The following is a 23,960-nucleotide window of genomic DNA, read 5'->3' on the forward strand; positions in this document are numbered from 1 at the left end:
CACATGCATCGCCAGAAATAGTTTGAAGCTTGCTCGTCAATGCAACCCTAATGGTGGCGGCCAAGCCCGGCTACTATGGCTAGGCTTGCTCACAGCAGTGTGTAGCCAGCGCTGTACGTTACAACCTTGTGAGACGTACACTCTTGAGAATGGGAAGGTAACGGCGCGACCCAGAATTGGGACGCTACGGATCGTTTTACCGAGGTGGTCAGTGTTGGCCCAGAATTGGGATGCCTCAGGGTGAGTTGTCGGATCGTTGGTCTAGGGGTACGATTCTCGCTTTGGGTGGAAAAGGTCCTGAGTTCATGTCCCGGACGAGCCCGCCCCTTGCTGTTCGAGGTACACGCACGCTACCTCTAAACGTACAAGAATATATGTGGTGTCTTGGATATACTCCACTGCGTCAGTCCTTTTCACGCAAGCATTTTTGCTCCATCGTAAGGGACTTCTTCGTCATGTTACATTTCAGTACCCTACTTTTTGAAGGCGTGAAGCCAAGTACACTTAGTTTTGTGGGCATGGAAATAAACCATCTCCATAGGGGTCTAGTACTCCCTAAGCCAGAATAATGCACCTAGACCAACGAGCCGACGATGCATATTTGAATGTCTCAATGCCGACCTCCGTCATTACATTTACACCATGTGGACAACAGCTGTTGGGGCATTGGCCACATTCACCATCGGACAAGCTCGTGACATAAAGAACTGGCTATAGCCTGCCGCTGTGAAGCATAGCTCAGGGAACAGAGCTTCGGCGAGACCGTTGGACTTGCGTTGATATGCAAGATTCGAGTAATCCTTTCGCGATGCATGCGACCACATGACTTAACCAAACGTTTCTCTCTAGAGTGAAGTGACATTTATCTTAACTTTAGCTGTGACGCACAGTTTTACTTCGCTAGACGGATAGCACGGAGATGCCTGCACTATCGCATCAAAGCAGACAAAAACGGCGCAAGAAAGGACGGGATGGTACTATGGACAGAGAAGACAACACTTGACATGAACCCTTGACATAAGCCGACTCGTATGCCATGTGGACCGTTGGCAGTGGCGCAGTTCAGAAGACCGATGTGAGAGGCTGGTCTAGCAAAAGACGAAATGCCAGAACAATGGAAAGGTGTTCCTGTCCTATTTTGTCCTTTTTCCGACCCTGCACTGCCGTGCTCGACCAGAGGACATAGGACAAGGCAAGGTAGGCGAAGGATTTTGCATCCTGTCTTATTATTGCCTATGTTCTTTTATCTTGTTCTTGTTCTGTCCTGTCAGCACTGAGAGATCCCACAAAGAAGTGCACAGGGCATATTCATTGCATGGAACAATACTACCAACATCGCAATTAACACCGTTACAAAAAAAAACAGCATATTGACGCTGGAACTACGGCTGGTGTTTATCACATCTCGGTATTGTGCACAACCGCGCACCCTCAACAGTAGTTCTAAAAGTGATTGTGGTGCCACAGTGTGCACCATACGAGCTACCGTCATGCATCTGATACGTGATCGTGCCGATGTTTCCTGGTGGCGGTTGCATTATGCACCATTGGCTCGTTGGGGGACAGGAAAGGACGGAGGGTTCAGGGCAAGACAAATGACAGGTGCAGAACGAAGCACAGGTCATGGCACAGAACTAAGCCCAGACGGGAGGCATGGAACTAAGCCATCTCCGAGGTATAGGGGAAAGATGTTGAACTTGTAATCTAGCAGCACTGTAAACCAGTGAGTCCCAAAGCGGCCGCACTGTTTGACTTGATTGAATGGAAAGGTCAGATGGTCACCGGCCAACGAGGGTCAACCCAGCCCCGGGGAGGCTGTGTCGCAGCATTATGCAGCAAGCAAAATCCTCTGAATTCCTGCCTAGAAAAAGGGCGGAGGGCAAAATTGTCTGTTGAATTGGACGACACGACTTGGGCTTCCCTAAGCGAGAATCACGCAGCTAGACCAACGAACCGACAATACTTGTTTGAATGTTTCAATGCCGACCTCTGTCATTATGTTCACACCGTACGGACAACAGCTGTCGGTGCATTGGCCACACCGCCGTCGCACAAGCTTGTTACATAATGCGCTGACTACAGACTGTCGCTGTGGAGTATAGCTCAGGGAAATTCAGCTATGTCTTGCTCTGTCTTTTGCCCATTTGCTGGTCCTTACTTTCTTTCGTAATGGTTCCTCCTCATACATCGCCTCAAGTAGTTTAAAGCTTGAACGTTAAGGAAACCCAAATGGTCATGGCCAATGCCGGCTGCTAGGGCTATGCTCCCTCATGTCAGTTTGTGACCAGCGCTGTACGTTATAATCTTGTGAGACGATGATGGGTGTGGCTAGTGTGCTCGAAGCCATACACAATGCGATGTGAAAGTAACGGTGTGGCCCAGAATTGGGCGTTAAGAATTACTTCATCGGCTCGTTGGTCTAGGGGTATGATTCTCGCTTCGGGTGCGAGAGGTCCCGGGTTCAAATCCCGGACGAGCCCGGCCATTGTCGGCAAAGGTACTCGTCTACTGCTTTGAGGCGAAAAAGCGCATATAGATTAATGCGCCCTGTCACTGCGCGCGCGCAGGTATATGCGCTATTCAACCCAGTGTGTAAAAATGAGCCATTGTAACCAACCAAACAAAGCCCGTCGGCTGAACCCCCAAACCTCAACTTATGTTGCTTGGACATCATGAACCGAACTTCAAGGTTCCGTGTCACGACAGTGGATCATGAGTGGATCACGACAGAGGACAAGGCTAGGACAGAAGGCATGGAACTAAATCATCTCTGTGGTCTAGGAGAAGATGCTGGACTCATAATCCAGCGGTATTGTATAATATCATAATATTGCATAATATAACGGTACTGCATAATCATAAAGCTCGTGTCTATCTGTCCTATGCACCGACATTATTTGGCCCTACTGAAATGGAAAGGTCAGCTGGCAATTTGCCAACGATGGTCGACACAGGCCCGAAACGGCCGTGCCACAGCATTGTGAGACAAGTAAATCCATCCGCATTCCTGCCTGGCGGAATAGCAGAGACAAAATTATGCATTGAACTGGACGGCACCGCTGGGGCTCCCTAAGCGAGAATCCAGCACCTAGACGAACGAACCGACAATACTTATCTGGATGTCTCAATGCCGACCTCTGTCATTACGTTCACACCGTACGGACAGGCAGCTAGTTGGTGCATTGGCCACATCCACCGTCGCATGAGCTCGTGGAGCAAAACGCTGGCTACAGGCTGTCGCCGTGGAACATAACTCAGGGAATAGAACTTTCGGCGAGACCTCTGGACTTGTTTTGATATGGAAGGTGATGCATGAGACTAAATCACTAAAAAAAACTTTTCGTTCTAAATCAAGGAACCTTGACTTTTTAACTTCACCCTCTTTACTTCGTTAGACGGTTAGACATGAACTGTCTGTCCTGTGTCCTGCCAGATAACAGGGCAACGTAACGAAGCAGGAAGTGGAAAGACCAGCAGCACATAAAACACAGAGCAAGGCACCGGGCAGGTCAGGACCGACAACAGGGCAGAACGGACGACAGAAGAGGACATGACGGAACAGTATACAGGAAAGCGCATGAACGGACAGCACAAATCACAGTTCAAGACGGAGTACGGAAGTAAACAAGAAAAGAAAACGGCATGCTATTCTTTTCATCACAATTTCCTAGCTATCAGAAAATAGCTTAGAGCATGCAATGGCACAACACAATGTTGATGCAATTTAAAAGCTACCCACGTTCGTTTACATCACGGTACGCTACGCACGTTACGTTCACACACCATTGCATCTTAAGTTCGCTTCACCGAAGGGCATGCTGAAAATCGTGCTCAGGACGAACTCACAGTACATGAACCTGCATCGGCCCCAGCATGACATCAATTCCTTGGGTGCCCACACCGCACAGCACACATACCTTCGAATATACCATAGTAAAGCGAAGAAGATCCTAGGAAGTGCATTCATAAACTACATTGTTCCAACGTGATAACAATGATAGAGATCGATGGGAAAGAACGAATACCGGTAGTGCCAATGATAGCAATGATTGGACTCGCCCGGGATCTGAAACTGGGACCTCTCGCACCCGAAGCGAGAATGGATATTCCTGGACCAATGAGCCGACAACTTCTGCAACGTTCTGACTGCGAGCCACGATGTTACTTTGCCACGATGCCACGACGTTACTTTCACATCGCGAGTCGACAGCTCCGGGCCCGCTGTTCGCACCCAGTACCGTCTCACAAGTTGGCAAACCCAATGCTCTGGTTAGGACAGCATCGAAGCATCGCTACTCTTGAGCGTTGAAGTAGTAGGCGAGTACCTGTGACGGCAATAACCGGGCTCGTCCGGGATTTGAACCCGGGACCTCTCGCACCCTAAGCGAGAATCATACCCCTAGACCAACGAGCCGACGTAGTGCGTCATAACGCCCTAATTCTGAGCCGCGCCATTACTTTCACATCGCACGGTGTACGGCTGCGAGCACGCTAGCCACACCCACCATCGTCTCACAAGGCTAACATGTAGCCAGTGCTATCCCTTAAAGCCCTGGCTCCACACTGCCGTGAGAGAGCTCTAGTAGCCCTGCTAATGGAGCTTGGCTGTGACCATTGGGGTCGCATTGACGTGCAAGCTGCAAATAAGCTGTGACATCGCATGTAGAGGAGCTGCTAGGACAGAAGGCAGGGCCAGCAAAAGGGGCAAAAGACAGGACAAGACGTGGCCGGTCATGTCCCGTCCTGAGCGGGATGAGACGATATGGGCATGCAGGACAGAATGGATCCCGCTTTAATCTGCGCTTTCTTGCTTCCGCTCCTATCGTCAGTACTTGCATCTCTGCGTTTTTCCCGGAGTTCGCTGCCGTCTATCCTTGCAGGTCGTCTGCCGTACACAGCCTTTCGTTATGCCCTGCGCGTTGTTCCAGCCTGGGCTATCAGTCGGGACCTACCCTGTCCTGTCTCAGCCTTTTTATTCATTAGTTTTCGGCTTACCAATTTGTTTACACATTACTGCACTAAAAACCAGTGTCTCGTGTTAGTACCGTCTCAAACGATCATAACAGACAAAGGGGCCGGGGGCATCAACTCGCGATGCGAAAGTAACAGCGCGGCACACAACCAGGATGCCACGACACCTATATGCTGCTCGTTGGTCTAGGGGTATGATTCTCGCTTCGGGTGCGAGAGGTCCCGGGTTCAAATCGCGGACGAGCCCGGTTGTTGTCGCCAAAGGTATTCGTCCACCGCTTTGACGCGAAAAAGCGTACATGGATTAATGCGCCTTGTCACTGTGAGCTCGCAGGTCTATATGCTATTCAACGCAGTGTCGTTGTTGTTATCAGCATACCAGTATCAGTATATGTTATCGATTTCGCACTTTCTACTTGAAACGGAGATACAGTTAAAATGGTTATGACTAGCGTCCGGCACATTTTGGCCTATTGCTTGCATTATACTGTAATAAGGCAAATTCAACATGTATTGGAAGCGCATTAGTGAATAGGCCAGTGTCATGTATTATTCAGTCACTGAAACCTTTAGAACCCTATATCACCATAAAACTGACTCTGACGCCCCACGGTGGGGCAGGCTAGCAGGGTCCTGGAATCAACTCTGCAAATGCGATCCTCCCGACCGGTGGGAGGGTCGTCACGTGGTAGTGTGAAGTATCTGCACCTCCAAGCGCCCTGACGTTTACTCTGCCTTATCGTCTGCCGTGCACATATTCTAATTCCGCCCGGTATGCTGTTCAAACTTGCGTTTTCAGCCGCCTGTCCTGTCCTGTACCGTCACAGTGCATTTTCTGCGTCGGTGTTTGGGTTGCCAGACTTTTAGTCCCCACATGACGCCACCAATGGCCTTGGCTTGTGAGCTTATGAAATGGTGCTGGGCGTTGAGTGTGTGCCCGAAACGTTGCCTGTACAAGTTTAAAGGAACACCGTGGCCAGAATTGGGATGCCTCGAAAGGAATGGTCGGCTGGTTGGTCTAGGGCATGATTCTCGCTTCGTATGCGAAAGATCCCTGGTTCAAGTCCCGGACGAGCCCGGCTATTGTCGTAATTCATGCATGTGTCTACTTTCACGCTATTGATTAGATGGAGGTTCTGTGTAATTCCACGCCTCGGTCCTACCAGTTTGCACTGTCTTTATAATAATGCGATAAAGCAACCCATCGCATCTGAGCAAACACCGTTCGCCGACTGCAGGAGGAAAGCGTTGCGGTATTGTGTGAACTGTTTGTGTCTGAAGCAGGAACAAACAAAAAGCTATTTTAGATGAGATGGACAACTTTTCTCCCACCCGTTGTGTGCAAACACTTTCCGTTCCTCTTGATCGGGATCATTGGAACCTTTTGAATTAGAAGACAAATGACTCTCTGAATCAGTTTCCCTCACTGAACATTGGACAACATAACATGCCTCCCCCCCCCCCCCCTAAATCTGAGACCTGTTAAGAACTGCAATTACACTGCAGGGAGACTGCATTCCGCCCTAACGGTTCCTCTACAAGCATCGCCAGATATTATTTTAAAATTGCAGGTTAATGCAACCCCAATGGCTACGGAAAACCTCGGGCACTCGGGCTCTGCTACCTCGCGGCAGTCCGAAGCCAGCGCTTGACGCCATTACCTTGTGCATTATGGCCCACTATTGGCAGGCAGGAAAGGATGGAGCGTATATGGCAAGAGAAATGACAGCGCAGAGCGAAGGGTGGATCACGACAGAGGACAAGCTAGGACAGAAGGCATAAGACTAAATCACCTCTGTGGTCTAGGAGAAAGATGCTTGACTCATAATCCAGCGGAGCTGTCTATCCGTCCTGCGCAGCGACATTCTCTGACCCCACTGAAATGGAAAGGTCAGCTGGCAATTTCCCAACGAGTGTCAACACAGGCTCGAAGCGGCCGTGCCACAGCATTGTGCGGCAAGGAAATCCATCCGCATCATTGTTTGGCGTAAGAGCAGAGACAAAATTATACATTGAACTGGACGGCACGATTTGGGCTCCCTAAGTGAGAATCATGCACCTAGACGAACGAATCGACGATACTTATATGAATGTCTCAATGCCGATCTCTGCCATTACGTTCACACCGTGCGGAAAACAGCTGTCGGTGCATTGGCCACAGCCGCCGTTGCATGAGCTCGTGACGCAAAACGCTGGCTACAGGCTGTCGCAGTGGAACATAACTCAAGGAACAGAACTTCGGCGAGACCGCCAAACTTGTTTTGATATGGAAGGTGATGCATGAGACTAAATCACAAAAAAAGCTTTTCTTTCTAAACTAAGGAACCTTCACTTTTTAAGTTCACCCTCTTTTCTATGTTAGACGGTTAGACATGAACTGTCTGTCCTGTGTCATGCCAAATACCAGGGCGGGCGACCTAACAGAGCAAGAAGTGGAGAGACAAGCAGCACATGAAGCACAGAGCAAGACACCGGGCAGGTCAGCACCGACAACAGGGCAGAACGGACGACAGAAGAGGACATGACGGAACAGTATACAGGAAAGCGCATGAACGGACAGCACAAATCACAGTTCAAGACGGAGTACAGAATTAAACAAGAAAAGAAAACATCATGCTATTCTTTTCATCACAGTTTCCTAGCTATCAGAAAATAGCTTAGAGCATGCAACGGCACAACACACTGTTGATGCAAATGAAAAGCTACCCACGTTCGTTTGAAAGCGTAATTCCATACAACACCATTATTTCTACAGTTCGCTTCAGCAAAGAGCTTGCTGAAAATCCTACTCAGTACCGACTCACAGTAGATCAACCTTCATAGGCCCCAGCAAAACATAAATTCCTTGGGTGCCCACACCGCACAGCATACATTCCTTCGAATATACCATAGTAAAGCGAAGAAGATCCTAAGAAGTACAGTCATAAACTACATTGTTCCAACGTGATAACAATGATAGAGATCGATGGGAAAAAACGAATACCGGTAGTGCCAATGATAGCAATAATTGGGCTCGTCCGGGATCTGAAACTGGGACCTCTCGCACCCGAAGCGAGAATGGATATTCCTGGACCAATGAGCCGACAACTTCTGTAACGTTCTGACTGAGAGCCACGATGTTACTTTGCCACGATGCCACGATGTTACTTTGCCACGATGCCACAATGTTACTTTCACATCGCGAGTCGACAGCTCCGGGCCCGCTGTTCGCACCCAGTACCGTCTCACAAGTTGGCAAACCCAATGCTCTGGTTAGGACAGCATCGAAGCATCGCTACTCTTGAGCGTTGAAGTAGTAGGCGAGTACCTGTGACGGCAATAACCGGGCTCGTCCGGGATTTGAACCCGGGACCTCTCGCACCCTAAGCGAGAATCATACCCCTAGACCAACGAGCCGATGTGGTGCGCCGTAACGTCCTAATTCTGAGCCGCGCCATTACTTTCACATCGCACGGCGTACGGCTGCGAGCACGCTAGCCACACCCACCATCGTCTCACAAGGCTAACATGTAGCCAGTGCTATCCCTTAGAGCACTGGCTCCACGCTGCCGTGAGAGGGCTCTAGTAGGCCTGCTAATGGAGCTTGGCTGTGGCCATTGGGGTCGCATTGACATGCAAGCTGCAAATAAGCTGTGACATCGCATGTAGAGGAACCGCTAGGACAGAAGGCAGGGCCAGCAAAAGGGCAAAAGACAGAACAGGACATGGCCGGTCATGTCCCGTCCTGAGCGGAACGAGACAAGTAGGGCATACAAGACAGAATGGATCCCGCTTTAATCTGCGCCTTCTTGCTTTCTGCTTTTTCTCCTTTTTCCGTTCCCCTGCCTCATAATCTGGTTTCTTTCTTTCGCTCCTATTGTCAGTACTTCCATCTCTGCGTTTTGCCCGGAGTTCTCTGCCGTCTATCTTTGCAGGTCGTCTGCCGTACACCACCTTTCGTTCTGCCCTTGACATTGTTCTACCCTGGCCTATCAGTCGGGACCTACCCTGTCCTGCCCCAGTCCTTTTTATTCATTAGTTTTCGGTTTACCAATTTGTTCATACAACATTACCGCACTAATAACCAGTGCCTTGTGTTTTGATCGTTTGAGACGGTACTGGGTACAGACAGTGGGCCCGGAGCCATCAACTCGCGATGTGAAAGCAACAGCGTGGCACGCAACCAGGACGTCACGGAATCTGTATGGTGCACGTTGGTCTGGGGTGTGATTCTTGTTTCGGGTGCGAGAGGCCCCGGGTTCAAATCCCGGACGAGCCCGGTTCTTGGTGTCAGAGCCATAAGACTGCTCCCTTTATGCCTATAAGCACATGTGGGTGTCCTGGAGCTTCTGCGCTTTGTTAGCCCTTTTCACGCGAGCGCAACTAACAAGAAACCATAACCAAGTTAGCCGCATCAAACCTGAAGTATTCCAAAAATCGGATTTGCTTTAACAGGCCACGATGTGCCGTCAGTTTTCAAAAACCTGTGGCATTTCACACCGGAGGTATTTTTACTTCGTCGTTAGGTACTTCTTCGTCATGTCACATTTTGGCACCTTACTTTTTGAAGTCCTAAAGCAATACACACTGGTTGTTTTGATTCGTTCGTCAGTTAGTGTTGAGTAGGTGAGTGGTGTAATTTTCACATTCTTTCAAAAAATAATGCGGGGATTTATGCTTATTGTTTTCCATAACACCTTTCAATAAGGATATCGATCAATCAACAGTTACTAGTAGCTTTTGAATTGCATCAACCAGGTTTTATGATGAAGGCCATTGCACACTTTAAGCACCTGACTAATAGCTAGCAGGTCTCGTGTAATCGAATAGCATGATGTTTTGTTATTTTTCCAATCCGCACTCCGTCCTGTACTTTTCCTTGTGGTGCCCTGCCCCCACGCGCTTCTGTTCTACTCTGTCTTTTTCATTCCTGCCACACCTTGCTCTGCCATGTCCCCTGCTCTTTGGTAGCACTGAGGGCAGACCGCTTTCGCCTATCCTTCTAACGAGGTCATGAAGGGAGAAGCTCTTACTGAAGTCACATGATCCCATCCATTGTCATACAGTTGTCACCACAAGTCCAACGGTCATGGCGAAGCTCCGCTCCCTGTGCTTTACTCTCCGGCGGCAGTTGGTAGCTAGCGCACGTCACGAGCTTGTGCGTCGGTAGATGTGGTCAGTGCACTGTCAACGGATGCCTGCAACATGCGAACGTAATGGCAGGGGCCGGAATTAGGATGTGTTCCGAAGTATTGTCGGCTCGTTGGTCTAGGGGTATGATTCTCGCTTTGGGTGCGAGAGGTCCCGGGTTCAAGTCCCGGACGAGCCCAGCTGCTGTTATAATTCATGCATGTCGTTGTGTTTATGCCAATCACTGCTAGCGGAAAGTGTCGCGAATTAGCGAGAAGTGTCTATGTCTGATGAAGGAGTAAGCAAGAAGGCCTGTTATGTTAGATGGACAATTTATCTCCAGCCCGTTCTGTACAAACGCCTCTTGATCAGGATCATTGGGGCCTTTCGAATTGGAAGACAAATGGCTACCTGAATCAGTTTCTTTCCCTGAACATCGTGCAACATAACATGACCACAGAAAGCAATTAAGACGTTTTGAGAAGCTGTAATTCCTATAAATCAGATAGCAGTATTAGCCTTATTGCTCGGAGAAAACCAGGAGAATGGAGATAAAGTTGGTTTCATATTTCGGCAACATGCTGTTATTGAAACAATGGCAGAAGTGAATTCAAAATTGCCTGCCGATGATCCTACTCAATTTGTTCAGTTTTTTTTTTTGAACAGCAAGCCACAGTTTTTGCAGGACACCAACTTTCAGGGGATTAAACAAAGCAATTTCCAGCCATTACCACGATACAGTTCCTATCTAAGTACTAGAATGCGCGAACATACGTGGGCATGGAAACGAATTCAAGCAAGCAGTCATCACGCATCACGCTTCATTCAAAAGTGCAAGCGAGTTGAAGTAAACAGGCATCACACATCTTGCCTCAATTATATATGCAAGCGATTTCAAATGAACAGGCATCGCACATCATGCGTCAGACATCACTTACACATGTAAACGATTTTATACTAGCACACATCACACATAAAGGTACATATCAGGTTCACATAATCGGCCATGATGAGCTCTGTAAGCCAAAATTTGGTCGCCGATTTCTTAATAGAATATATTCACTTATTTTCCTCTCTGGGTAGTCCTGTGCTCTGTAGATGACTTTGTGCTTTGAAAGGGGCATAGGGTCCATACTTCCCTCGATTTCACCCTGAGCGTGTGGTGCCAAAAAATGGTCATCGAAGGGGGTATTCCCTGTTGTTTTAGCGCCTCGAGGGTGTTCATTGTATCTCAAACGAATAGGTCGTATGGATTCCTCTACATAGACTATGACTATTTTTAGACAAATCACACTCAGGTTGAGTACAATACCGTCTCACAAGGTCATAACACATGGTTCTGGTTAGGGCAGCATTGGAGCATAGTCAGCCTTGAGCGTTGTGGTAACAGACCAGTACCTGTGACGGCAATAGCCGGGCTCGTCCGGGATTTGAACCCGGGACCTCTCGCACCCTAAGCGAGAATCATACCCCTAGACCAACGAGCCGATAAAGCGTTGCGTAAGGTTCCAATTTTGGGTAGCGCCATTACTTTCGTCTCACAAAGTTATTCCGTAAAGGCTGACTACATACTGTCGTGAGGGAGTTGTAGTAGCCCCAGTAGCCGAGCTTGACCGTGACCATTGGCGTTGCATTGACGTGCCAGCTGCAAATAAGTTGTGGCGATGCATGTGGACGAACTGTCAGGGCAGAAGGCAGGACCAGCAAGAGGGCAAAAGGCAGAACAAGGCATGGCCAGTCATGTCCAGTCCTGAGCGGAACGAGACGGGACGAGACGGACGGGACGGGCACACAAGACAGAACGGATCCTGTTGTAATCTTCTCTCCGCTTAATCTTTGCTCCTTCTCCTTTTTCATTTCCCCTGATTCCTCTCTCTCTCTCTCTCTCTCTCTCTCTCTCTCTCTCCTCTCTCTCTCTCTCTCTCTCTCTCTCTCTCTCTCTCTCTCTCTCTCTCTCTCTCTCTCTCTCTCTCTCTCTCTCTCTCTTCCGCTCCTATTGTCAGTCTTTGCATCCCTGCACTTTGCCCGGGGTCCTCTGCCGTCTATGCCCCCAGGTCGTCTGACGTGCACACCCTTTATTCCGTCCTGTACGTTGTTCCACATTGCTTTATCAGTCGTATCGTGTCGTGGCAAAATTTCGTAGATGGTTAATTGACTGGTTTACGAGGGATCCAGGAAGTGAACGATCGACTCATCTTTAAAATCTAGTTTTACCGATTACGCATTCCTTACTTAGCGATACTTCACTGAAGAGCCATTTGTTGGAATGATTCGATAATAAAATGAACTATGGACTATGACTCTGAACTAAGACCGACATCGAAGATCACAGCCTTCTTGATTACGGAGCCCCGACTAGTATAATTCGAGCGTCTCGGCCCCGTCCCTTTGACAGAATTGAGCCCTCGGGCTATGACGAACATGGAGTTGGCTGTTCGGTACTGATGGCGCCTAATCAATGCATAGTCCGTCATCGACTCAGGGAGCCCCCAGTCGGTGCAAAGGCGCTTGGTTTTCGGACATTTAGATAAGTTGCAGTATAAAATGTTGCCAGGAGACGGGAAATTCCTTATGGGCCCTAACCGTCACAGGGTTCCTCATTGTTGCAGGGGCCCCGATCAACGTAAATCGCGGACCCGGTTTCGTGCCTACTCGTTCCCGCGTTTGTTGTCTTGGTGTGGAGGAAGAGACACCCTTTGATAGCAATACTTGGGCTCGTCCGGGATTTGAACCCGGGACCTCTCGCACCCAAAGCGGGAATCATACCCCTAGACCAAGGAGCCGATGAAGCGCGTTGCGACGTCCTAGTTGTCGACTGCAACGTTACTTTAACATCTCGAGTGGACAGGTCCGGGCTCACCGTCCACACGCATGACCGTCTAAAATAACACAGGGCATAACATAAGGCATTGGTTATAAGCGTCGTCGGCTTGGGACAAAAAAGGTAAACCGAAATCGATGTAGAAAAGGAGTGACACAAGACAGGCCAGGAGGATGCGACTGATAGCTCGAGAAGGAACAACGCACAGGGCAGAACGGAAGAGTGAGCACGGCAGACGTCAACGCAGGACAAAGAGCAGATGACTAGGGGAAAAGGCCAAGGACTGAGGATAGAATGTGAAGACGAAGAAAAAGCGACGAAGGAGGCAGGACAGAGAACAGATGAAAACAGAATTCCTTCTGTCTTGTATCCTCTCTTGTTCCGTCTGTCTCGCCCAGGGGGCCAAGACCGCGCCTTGTTCTGTTGTTTCGCCCTTTTGCTGGCCCAGCCTTCTGACCTAACGGCTCCTCCACATGCATCGCGATAAATAATTCGAAGTTTGCACGTCAATGCAACCTCAATGATCACGGCTAAACTCGGACACTGAGGTTCTGCTCCCTCACGGCAGTCTGTAGCCAGCGCTTTACGGGACAGCCTTGTGAGACGATGGCGGGTGTGACCAGTGGGCCCGGAGCTGTCGACTCATCACGTGAAAGCATAGGTGCGGTTAACAACTGGCACGTTACGTAATATCTTGATCGGCTCCTTGGTCTAGGGGTATAATTCTCACTTAGGGTGCAAACCTGGCCTCTGTCCTGCTCGAGGACGAGGCGGCAGCACAGAGCAAGAGCTGTTGCAGGATGGGCAGCAGACAGCGCAGTAAGTAGGACACATGAGAGGAAATGAACAGCGACTGGGTAGAATGGAAGAGAGGGCAGGACACAGCACGGAAAAGAAAACAGAACTGCACAGGGACGGCGCTGGACGAAGAACAGAGCAGGACGGAGGTCGGGCTTCGGCAGAGAAAATGAGCAGTGCAGAAGGAGGGAAGAGTACTTATGACAGGACAGATTATCTCATCTTCACATCTCAAACGACTGGATATGCTACGTGGACTATTGGGTGGGACACAGTCCAGGGAGGAAAGACAGAGGATAGGACCAGAGAGATATCACGCGGCAGAACAAGGCAAAGCGGTTCTTGTTCCGCCCGTCCATCTTTTGACACCGTTCCGGTCCCACCCTGCACAGCACAAGACTGAGAAGGACAGGAGGACATGGCAGGCAGAAGAAGAAGGATCAGGCCTTATTCTGTACCGTTTCCTTTCGTCTTGCCCGTGTTTTGTTCTCTTCTTTTTGCTACCATTCTTCGTATTTGCATCCCTGACCCCTGACCCAAGTGGTGGAGGACGCTTGGAAATAGGAGGATGGGGAACCCATTGAGAGTGAAGAGACAGAATGGCAAACAAAATGGCAGGACCAGGCGTGAAGAGGGTTGCCAGCCCGGACAGGACGGCCAGCCCTACTCCGTCTTGGACGGGACCGAACACCAGGGCCAGACAGGCGAGCGGAGCTAGGCAGGGTGTGGCCAGTGTGGGCGAAGCCGCACCAAGTACGAAATGAAAGTAACGGCGCGAGCCAAAATTGGAGCGCTTGTGCACACACTGCCGGCTCGTTGGTCTAGGGGTATGATTCTCGCTTAGGGTGCGAGAGGTCCCGGGTTCAAATCCCGGACGAGCCCAGTTATTGCTAAGGCAGTTTATCACTAGTCATTACATCACATCAATGACTATGAGTCCATGTGGGGGACTTTGTGCTTCTCCGCTGTAGGTGTAATTTGATGCGAGCAGGACAGTGTTAAGCACTGTCCTACTGCCCACGAACTGCAAGCTTGTTCAAACACTCGGGCGTGAAAATATATGGGACCATGGGAGCGAGTTGGATCACTGCACTGGGCTTAAGTGAATGTCCCACATTTGTATGAAGTTATGAACTGAAGTAGCTATCTTGGAGTTCAGTAGGTGCAGTTCATACCCCTGCCTTCCTTAAGACCTGAACCTATCTAGTTTCTGAGATACACCTTCGCGAAGATGTGCAAACTGTTTCGGAAAGACTATTCCAAGTTCACCCAGGCAACCATGATGGTGTAAGGTCATTCAAATCCCGTCATTTCATTGGCCATGTGGCAATCAAGGCCAAGAAAAATGTAGCTGTCGAGTGGCTTATATCTGGTGTTTGTGAGTGTCATTTCTAGATGTAACGGCCGTGTATTGGCCCTGAATCATTGTTGTGCAAGGTACCATGGCGTAATCAAGCAATGACGTATAGGGAATCATGCTCACAAAACAGAATTTGTGTTATTTAGAACAGTTTATTCCACTTACAAGCGTGCCAATGATTATAACTGGGCTTGTGTCATGACATCTAATGCTTGCCTCAACATCCTAAAATGTGGAAAATTCCCCTTAATTACATTTATTTTCGTCGTGACCACCATAGCGCTCAATGTTGCGATATATCTGGTTCTCTGTTGGCAACGTGAGTTTAGACCGTCTCGTGCTCCAACATCGTCTGCAATTTGACATAAAAACAAAGTAGAGCATTTAGGTGGCAGGTGCCTGACCTAGTTTGCGCGCCCTAAAGCCCACATCGTCCCTAAAAGTGTAGGGTAGTTGAACACTTATGAAACTTATAGGACCTCCCATGAAGTAATCAAAAGTCATCAGCAGTAGCAGCATCATATACGTTTATGCCCTCCGCAAAACATGGCTTTTCAGCTCAAGGTTCACAGGTACAGGTGGCAGCAGTTGGAGTGGTCGTGACTAGGGTCCGGCACTTTTTGGCCCCAACTCGCGTTTAACTGCGAGGTGTACTGTAATTCAGCGTGTTCTGGAAGCGCAGCGGGCTCCTCTGAGACCTGAAACTGGCACCTCTCGAAAATCATGCCCCTGACGAATGATCCGTCAGCAACTTCTGAAATGTCCTAGTTGCGGGCCGCGCCGTTATTTTCACATGGTGAGTCGATATCTCCGATGCCACTGTTCGCATTTCGTACCGTCTCATCCGGTCATGACACAAGACTCTGGTCAGAACAGCATGGGAGCATCCTTAAGCGTTGAAGTACCTGTGACGAGCATCTATGGCGGCAATAACCGGGCTCGTCCGGGATTTGAACCCGGGACCTCTCGCACCCTAAGCGAGAATCATACCCCTAGACCAACGAGCCGGTGGTCATTGTTGCAACGTCCCAATTCTGGCCCGCTCCGTTACTTTTACATCAAAGGTTGTAGTGCTCCTAGCACAGTAATGCCACCCACCATCCTCTCACAAGTTATCCCGTAAAGCGCTGTTTACAGACTGTCGTGAGGGAGCTCTAGTAGCCCCAGTAGCAGAGCTTGGCTTTGACAATTGGGGTTTCATTGACGTCCAGGCTTCAAAATATTTGTGGCGATACATGTGGAGGAACCGTTCGGAAAAAGGCGGGAACAACAAAGGGGCAAACCAGAGAACAATGCATGACCGGTCATGTCCCGCCCTTAGAGGTACGGAGCGGGACGGGCGTACAAAATGGAAGGGATTCTGCCTTAATATGTCCTCTGCTTCTTTTCCTCTCTCCTTTCCTCTGTCTCGTACTCTGTTCTCTGTCTTTCGCTTCTATCTTCAGCCTTTGCATCTCTACGCTTTATCTCGGGTCCTCTGCCGTCTATCCTTGCAGGTCATCTGCCGTGCACATCCTTTCGTTCTGGCCTGTGCGTTGTTCTACTCTGGGCTATCAGTCGTGACCTTCTGCCCGTCCTGTCTCAGTTCTTTAAATGCATCGGTTATCGGTTTACCAACTCGTTTACAATAAAATGGCCGCGCTAATAACCAGTGCCTTATGTTGTGAGCCTTTGAGACGGTACTGAGAGCGGACAGTGGGCCCGGAGCTGTCGAACTGCGGTGTGAAAGTAGCGGCGCGGCACGAAACCAGGACGTTACGCTTAAGTCTGTACGGCATAACCTTGTGAGACGATGGTAGGTGTGGCTGGTATGCTTGGAGTCGTACACCGTGCGATGTGAAAGTAATGGTGCGGAGCGGAATTGCGGCATTACGGCGCGAGTTATCGGCTCGTTGGTCTAGGGGTATGATTCTCGCTTCGGGTGCGAGAGGTCCCGGGTTCAAATCCCGGACGAGCCCAGCTATTGCTACCAAAGGTACTCGTGTAAACGGAACAAGGCTTAGCGTAAGGAAGACTTATGAGTTCGATGGTGTCTTCACCTGACAGCCCATTGTTGAAACGCTAGTCAATGTAGTCATGCAGTCCTCATGTCCTCTGACTTAAGGCGCTATAAAAAGCGTTAAAGAGGTATGCAGCCTGTTGTCCACGTTCCACTTATTGTTGCCTCGTCACATTGATCGAACTCACAGTGACGAGGTGCAGAAAAGCACGGAAACCCATATGTGCTTCTACGCTCCAAAGCAGTGCGCGGGTGTCCTCAATGCCAACAACCGAGCTCGTCCGGGATTTGAACCCGTGACCTCTCGGATCCTAAGCGGGAATCATACCCCCAGGCCAACGCACTGACCGCAACAGCTTAAACGTGGCGGGACTAAATAGCTGACCAGACCTGTCGACAGTCTCATGTTCCGAGCCTAAGGCACCGATCGACACCAAACCCTTTCCATTCGATACCGTTTGGGCGATAACGTTTGCTATCCAGGGTGAGATGAACTTGGATTAGGCGAAAGCCCACCAAAAGTATTTAAAACCTGGGCAGACTGTGTCTGAAACCGTTGCCTACACGAACGTTGCCTGTTCCGTCATGTCCTGTCCTGAACTTCGTTCTGCCCTATCGTCGGTTCTGTCCTGCCTGGTATCCCGCTCTGGGCTTTACGTGCTGATTGTCCTGCCACGCTTTGCTCTTTCGCCCGATTCTTTGGCAGAACAGGGTGCAGACGGCTCTGGACTACACGTCTAACAAGGTGAAAAATGGTGAAGTTAATGTGAAAACATGCGTCAATCCATTAGGGAACAGGTGAAGGTCACTTGGCTCCACACAGGAGAGAGGACAGGGAGCTCTGCCCTATCCGCCTAACGAGGTGAAAAAGTGTTAGGTTAAAGTTAAAATATACGGCAATCCATTGGGGAATAGGTGAAAGTCATTTAGCTCCATACATCACCATACAATGAGGCGAAGCCATCGCAACGCAATGCACAACAACGCAGTGCCGGAGGCCATGGCTCTGGTGATCCCTCAACGGTCACGTTTGGCGGTCTCAGGCCAAAATAACGGCCTACAAGTGTCGTTGGTCTAGGGGTGTGATTCTTGCTTAGGGTGCGAGAGGTCCCGGGTTCAAATCCCGGACGAGCCCATTATTGCTACCATAGGTGCTCGTATAAGTCGAACAAGTCCTAGTGTGAGAAGGGGTTATGAGTTCGCTTGCATCATCGCTTGATAGTCCAGTATTTAAATGCCAGTCATTACAACCGACAAACTCGTGTACTCTGCAAACAGGTGGTATTAAAAAATGGCAAGGGCAGTATGCTGCATATTGCGCACTTTTCACCTATGGTTGCCTACTCACATAAATCAAACTCACAGTGACGAAGCGTAGAACGACTCGAAAAACCATCTGCGCTTCTACTTTTCTAAAAAGTATGCGGATATCTTTGCCACTATCGACCGGGGTCGTTCGGGACCTAACCCGTCACCTCTCGCATCCGAAGCGACAATCATACCCCTACGCCAACGGCCTGAGCAAAATATTTCAAACGTGGCAGGACAAAACAGTCGACCAGACCTGTTAGCGATCCCATGCTCCGAGCTCATGGCACCGATCGACACCAGACTCTCTTCATTCGATGCCACTGGTTGATAAACTATCCTATCCACAGGAAGGTGACCTGGAATTGGGTGAAAGGTCATCAACAATACTAAAAGGCATGTGGACCGTGTGTCCGGAACCTTTGCCTGTACAACCGTTGCCTGTTCCGCCATGTCCTGTCCTGAACTCCGTTCAGCACTGTCGTTGGTCTTAACCGGCCCTTTGTATTGCTCTGTGCCCTTAAATAGACTGTCACGCGATGATGCAAGCGAACTCATAAGCTAACTCATCCCTCGTTCTCACGCTAGGACTTGTTTGACTTATACGAGTACCTATGGTAGCAATAACCGGGCTCGTTCGGGATTTGAACCCGAGACCTCTCGCACCCAAGGGGGGAATCATACCCCTAGACCAACGAGGCGACAAAGCACAGTGTAACGTCCCCAATTGGCAATTGTTGCAACGTCCCAATTCTGGCCCGCTCCGTTACTCTTACATCGAAGGTTGTAGTGCTCCTAGCACAGTAATGACACCCATCATCCTCTCACAAGGTTATCCCGTAAAGCGCTGTCTACAGACTGTCGTGAGGGAGCTCTAGTAGCCCCAGTAGCAGAGCTTAGCTTTAACAATTGGGGTTTCATTGACGTCCAGGCTTCAAAGTATTTGTGGCGATACATGTGGAGGAACCGATAGGAAAAAGGTGGGAACAACAAAGGGCCAAACCAGAGAACAATGCCTCACCGGTCATGTCCCGCCCTTAGAGTTACGGAGCGGGACGGGCGTACAAAACGGAGGGCATACTGCCTTAATATGTCCTCTGCTTCTTCTCCTCTCTCCTTTCCTCTGTCTCGTACTCTGTTCTCTGTCTTTCGCTTCTATCTTCAGCCTTTGCATCTCTACGCTTTCCCTCGGGTCCTCTGCCGTCTATCCTTGTAGGTCATCTGCCGTGCACATCCTTTCGTTCTGGCCTGTGCGTTGTTCTACTCTGGGCTATCAGTCGTGACCTTCTGCCCGTCCTGTCTCAGTTCTTTAAATGCATCGGTTATCGGTTTACAAACTTGTTTACAATAAAATGACCGCGCTAATAACCAGTGCCTTATGTTGTGAGCCTTTGAGACGGCACTGGGATCGGATAGTGGTCCCGGAGCTGTCGACTCGCGATGTGAAAGTAACGGCGCGGCACGAAATCAGGACGTTACGTTTATGTCTGTACGGGATAACCTTTTGAGACGATGGTAGGTGTGGCTGATATGCTTGGAGCCGTACACCGTGCGATGTGAAAGTAATGGTGCGGAGCGGAATTGGGGCACTACGGCGCGAGTTATCGGCTCGTTGGTCTAGGGGTATGATTCTCGCTTCGGGTGCGAGAGGTCCCGGGTTCAAATCCCGGACGAGCCCTGCTATTGCTACCAAAGGTACTCGTATAATCGGAACAAGGCTTAGCGTGAGGAGGACTTATGAGTTCGATGGTGTCTTCACCTGACAGCCCATTGTTGAAACGCTAGTCAATGTAGTCATGCAGTCCTCATGTCCTCTGACTTCAGGCGCTATAAAAAGCGTTAAAGAGGTATGCAGCCTGTTGTCCACTTTCCACTTATTGTTGCCTCGTCACATTGATCGAACTCACAGTGACGAGGTGCAGAAAAGCACGGAAACCCATATGTGCTTCTACGCTCCAAAGCAGTGCGCGGGTGTCCTTAATGTGAACAACCGAGCTCGTCCGGGATTTGAACCCGTGACCTCTCGGGCCCTAAGCGAGAATCATGCCCCTAGGCCAACACACTGACTGAAACATCCCAAACGTGGCGGGACTAAACAGCTGACCAGACCTGTCGACAGTCTCACGCTCTGATCCTAAGGCACCGATCGACACCAAACCTTCTCCATTCGATACCCCGCGGTCGTTAACGTTCGCTATCCAGGGCAAGGTGACCTTGGATCAGGTGAAAGCCCACCAAAAATATTTTAAAAGTAGGCCGACTGCGTCTGAAACCGTTGCCTATACGAACGTTGCCTGTTCCGACATGTCCTGTCCTGAACTTTGTTCTGTCCTATCGCCGGTTCTGCCTGCCTGCTTACCTGCCTTGTGTCGTGCTCCGGGCTTTACGTGCTGCTTGTCCTGCCACGCTTTGCTCTTTCGCTCGATTCCTTGGCAGGGCAGGGTGCAGACAGCTCTGGACTACACGTCTAACAAAGTGAAAAATGGTTAAGTTAATGTAAGAATATACGTCAATCCATTAGCGGACAGGTGAAGGTCCCTTGGCTCCATACAGGAGAGAGGACAGAGAGCTCTGCCCTATCCGCCTAACCAGGTGAAAAATTAAGTTAAAGTTAAAATATACGTCAATCTATTGGGGAACTGATGAAAGTCGTTTGGCTCCATAAATCACCATACAATTAGGCGAAGCCATCGCAGCGCCATGCACAACAACACAGTGCCGGAGGTCATGGCTCTGATGGTCTCTTAACGGTCACGGTTGGCAGTCTCGGGTCAAAATGACGGCCCACAAGTGTCACCCCTGCCCAAGGACAGGGGTGAAAAGCTTCTGACTTACTGGAAATGATCGGTGACAAAAACTGACTCTTTTGCAAACCAACTGGTGACAAAATTGCGAAAATGTAAACAAATTTCAACAGACCAGGTCGTACTGCAACTTGCTATCCCAGCCAAAAGAAACTGAAAACTTAGTATCACTTAACTTAGTGGCCTTAACTTAACTAAACAAAGCTTAGTAAAACTTAGTAAACCTGGATATCACCATTCGAGCACTTCTGTTCACATAATTTTATTCAGAACAGACGCTTCGCTGTATGAGCATATTGAACCATAAGATACGGCCAAACGAAGTTTGGCCAAGTTACTTGGTTACTTGGTTACTTGGTTACAAGTTACGTAATTTGGCCAAGGCCAAGTTACGGCCAAACGAAGTTTGGCCGTATCTTATATATATATATATATATATATATATATATATATATATATATATATCATATTATAAAGTTTGGTTTTAATCAGAATAGTCTGAAGCAGGTGCCAAAAATATACTACAAACTGTACTATACCAGTGCTGACGTCACAGATCAGCGGTGACACGGTGCTTTTCCAATGTCTCTCAGATCGGTGCTTTTCCTAGATTTGTTTAGCCAAGATTCGCTTTGCATACTAAACAGTATGAAATATCAAAGAACTAGCGTTATTCCTGGTCGTAAGGATTGTAGCTGGCCGCATCATCTTACGACGAACGTGATCAGCGTGCGAAACAACGCGCAGGGCAGAAAGAAAGCGTGTGCGCGGCGGATGACCCGCGAACATAGACGACAGAGAACTTCGGGCAAAGCGAAGAGATACAGGGACTGGCGATAGGAGCGGAAGGCAGACAACAGAGTACGAGGCAGGGGAAAGGATGACGAAGAAGGAGCAGAGTACAGCTAAAAGTAGAATTCCTTCGGTCTTGCTGCCCGTCCCGCCCCGCCCGTCACGTCCCGTCCCGCTCAAGACTGGACATGACCGGCCATGCCTTCCTCTGTCTTTGCCCGTTTGCTGGTCTAGCCGTCTGTCCTAACGGCCCCTGCACATGCAATGCCACAAATATGTGAAGCTTGCACGTCATTGCAACCCGATTGTCACGGCCGTGCTCGACTACTAGGGCTGCTAGAGCTCCCTCACGACAGTCTGTAGCTAGCGCTTTACGGGTTAGCCTTGTGAGACGATGGTGGGTGTGGCTAGTGTGCTCGAAGCCGTACACCGTGCAATGTGAAAGTAACGGCGCGGAGCGGAATTGGGACGTTACTGTACGTTATATCGGCTCGTTGGTCTAGGGGTATGATTTTCGCTTAGGGTGCGAGAGGTCCCGGGTTCAAATCCCGGACGAGCCCAGTTATTGCTGTTGATGGTACTGCTGGCAGTTCTTCCTTCATATCGACCTCTGTCATTGTCAACATCATACTTCCTGGGATGTTCTTAGCTTCGCTATGGTACATCCGAAGGTATGTTTGCTGCAGTGTCCTAGAATTGCCGACTTCAGGTATAAAGCAGCACCCTATATGATGAACGTTTTCACTCCTTTTCCCCATATTTTATGTGAATGTTTCACTCCTACCTGACATTACCTAACCGTGCATATCAAACCCATATTTCCTTTTCCGAGGTTTTATGATGTCATGCGAAACCGAGCTCGCTTCAAACCATCAAGCATAAACAAGGCTCCACACAACCTGGACACCTGCTGCTATATCCCGCCTCACTTGCATTTGATCTTGTATATGCATGCACAGACCAAACCATGTACCTTTAAATCCAAGAGCCCCGGCGACTCCAGCCGCCTGCATGCATCAAGCTTGGTTTGTTTACAACATGCAGCACAAGTTCCAAATGCAAGGTTTTCACGCATCCCTTTTTTGTAGCACCATGCAAACACCACACCACCAAAGCATAGCCTGGTACAAACACCAGCAAAGTCTGGTAGATAATTTTACATCACGGATTTATTTTGCCCGAATAAACTGGACCACTGAATTGCGTCACTCCCGAAATGCAGGAGTGAAAATTCAAGAAATGTCTTCTATATGAAATTTTAAAACTGAAGATCACCATTCAAGCACTTCTCTTCACAGAATTTTAGCCAGGTGAGCTGATTATAGAATTTTGATAACAAACTAGAGATACCACCTATAGCTTAAAATGTTGATCAATTTATCTGCGGAATGTTCCAAATGCAAACTTGCTCATGTTCTGTAACTGAATGGGATTTATTTGCCAGCCGCTCAAACATGTTTGATATCCACCCAAGAGTGAAAAATTCATAGGGAATGAAGGAGACAAATTGAACCACGGAACTTATTTTTGACACTATTTTTGCCCTGCTAAAATTCCAGTTAGCTGTTTCTTTTGTTCCGTGGCGGGGCTTCATAATGATAACTAAAGCCCTTCTAGGCTAAATACCTTATCACGGTACAGTTTCCTAGCGTGCATGGCTTTGGGACAGACCTGGCGCAGCTAATACGGAGGTGTTTGCTAGCGAATTTTGTTTTATCACTCAGACCCCTCTCACTTATTTCGCATCTTAATCTCGTAGGTCGGTCGGCGTGATTTATGTTTATCTTTTGTGGGTATGAGGGATAACCCTGTCTATCAGCAAGCCGTGCGAAAGATATGTCATGCTTTAAATAAGCTTCATCATGTTTGCATCACACCTGCTGTTATTAAGGTGAGTTGAGATGGTCTTCAACATATGGGCTGCTTTAAATTAGGCTAAGGAGATTAATTGCATGGGAAGTGGCAGAAACAATTTTGCAAGAATTAAAGATTCAAAAA

At 49.0% G+C, this 23,960-nt stretch overlaps 10 non-coding genes across 10 annotated transcripts; 6 read left to right on the forward strand and 4 right to left on the reverse strand.

Moving 5' to 3' along the window:
* Positions 1 to 2,408: 2,408 nt before the first annotated feature.
* On the forward strand, positions 2,409 to 2,480 carry TRNAP-CGG (transfer RNA proline (anticodon CGG)). Its single transcript has one exon. It is a non-coding gene; the product is annotated as a tRNA-Pro (tRNA).
* A 1,862-nt stretch (positions 2,481 to 4,342) lies between these two features.
* Positions 4,343 to 4,414, reverse strand: TRNAP-AGG (transfer RNA proline (anticodon AGG)). The gene has a single exon. It is a non-coding gene; the product is annotated as a tRNA-Pro (tRNA).
* A 3,881-nt stretch (positions 4,415 to 8,295) lies between these two features.
* Positions 8,296 to 8,367, reverse strand: TRNAP-AGG (transfer RNA proline (anticodon AGG)). Its single transcript has one exon. It is a non-coding gene; the product is annotated as a tRNA-Pro (tRNA).
* Positions 8,368 to 10,207: 1,840 nt separating this feature from the next.
* Positions 10,208 to 10,279, forward strand: TRNAP-UGG (transfer RNA proline (anticodon UGG)). The gene has a single exon. It is a non-coding gene; the product is annotated as a tRNA-Pro (tRNA).
* A 1,216-nt stretch (positions 10,280 to 11,495) lies between these two features.
* Positions 11,496 to 11,567, reverse strand: TRNAP-AGG (transfer RNA proline (anticodon AGG)). The gene has a single exon. It is a non-coding gene; the product is annotated as a tRNA-Pro (tRNA).
* Positions 11,568 to 14,509: 2,942 nt separating this feature from the next.
* Positions 14,510 to 14,581, forward strand: TRNAP-AGG (transfer RNA proline (anticodon AGG)). Its single transcript has one exon. It is a non-coding gene; the product is annotated as a tRNA-Pro (tRNA).
* A 1,413-nt stretch (positions 14,582 to 15,994) lies between these two features.
* On the reverse strand, positions 15,995 to 16,066 carry TRNAP-AGG (transfer RNA proline (anticodon AGG)). The gene has a single exon. It is a non-coding gene; the product is annotated as a tRNA-Pro (tRNA).
* Positions 16,067 to 16,945: 879 nt separating this feature from the next.
* Positions 16,946 to 17,017, forward strand: TRNAP-CGG (transfer RNA proline (anticodon CGG)). The gene has a single exon. It is a non-coding gene; the product is annotated as a tRNA-Pro (tRNA).
* Positions 17,018 to 19,972: 2,955 nt separating this feature from the next.
* Positions 19,973 to 20,044, forward strand: TRNAP-CGG (transfer RNA proline (anticodon CGG)). Its single transcript has one exon. It is a non-coding gene; the product is annotated as a tRNA-Pro (tRNA).
* Positions 20,045 to 22,450: 2,406 nt separating this feature from the next.
* Positions 22,451 to 22,522, forward strand: TRNAP-AGG (transfer RNA proline (anticodon AGG)). The gene has a single exon. It is a non-coding gene; the product is annotated as a tRNA-Pro (tRNA).
* The last annotated feature ends 1,438 nt before the right edge of the window (positions 22,523 to 23,960 follow it).

This window comes from Pollicipes pollicipes, unplaced genomic scaffold, assembly GCF_011947565.3.
Source record: "Pollicipes pollicipes isolate AB1234 unplaced genomic scaffold, Ppol_2.1 Scaffold_6138;HRSCAF=7277_pilon_pilon_pilon, whole genome shotgun sequence".
NCBI lineage: Eukaryota > Metazoa > Arthropoda > Thecostraca > Pollicipedomorpha > Pollicipedidae > Pollicipes > Pollicipes pollicipes.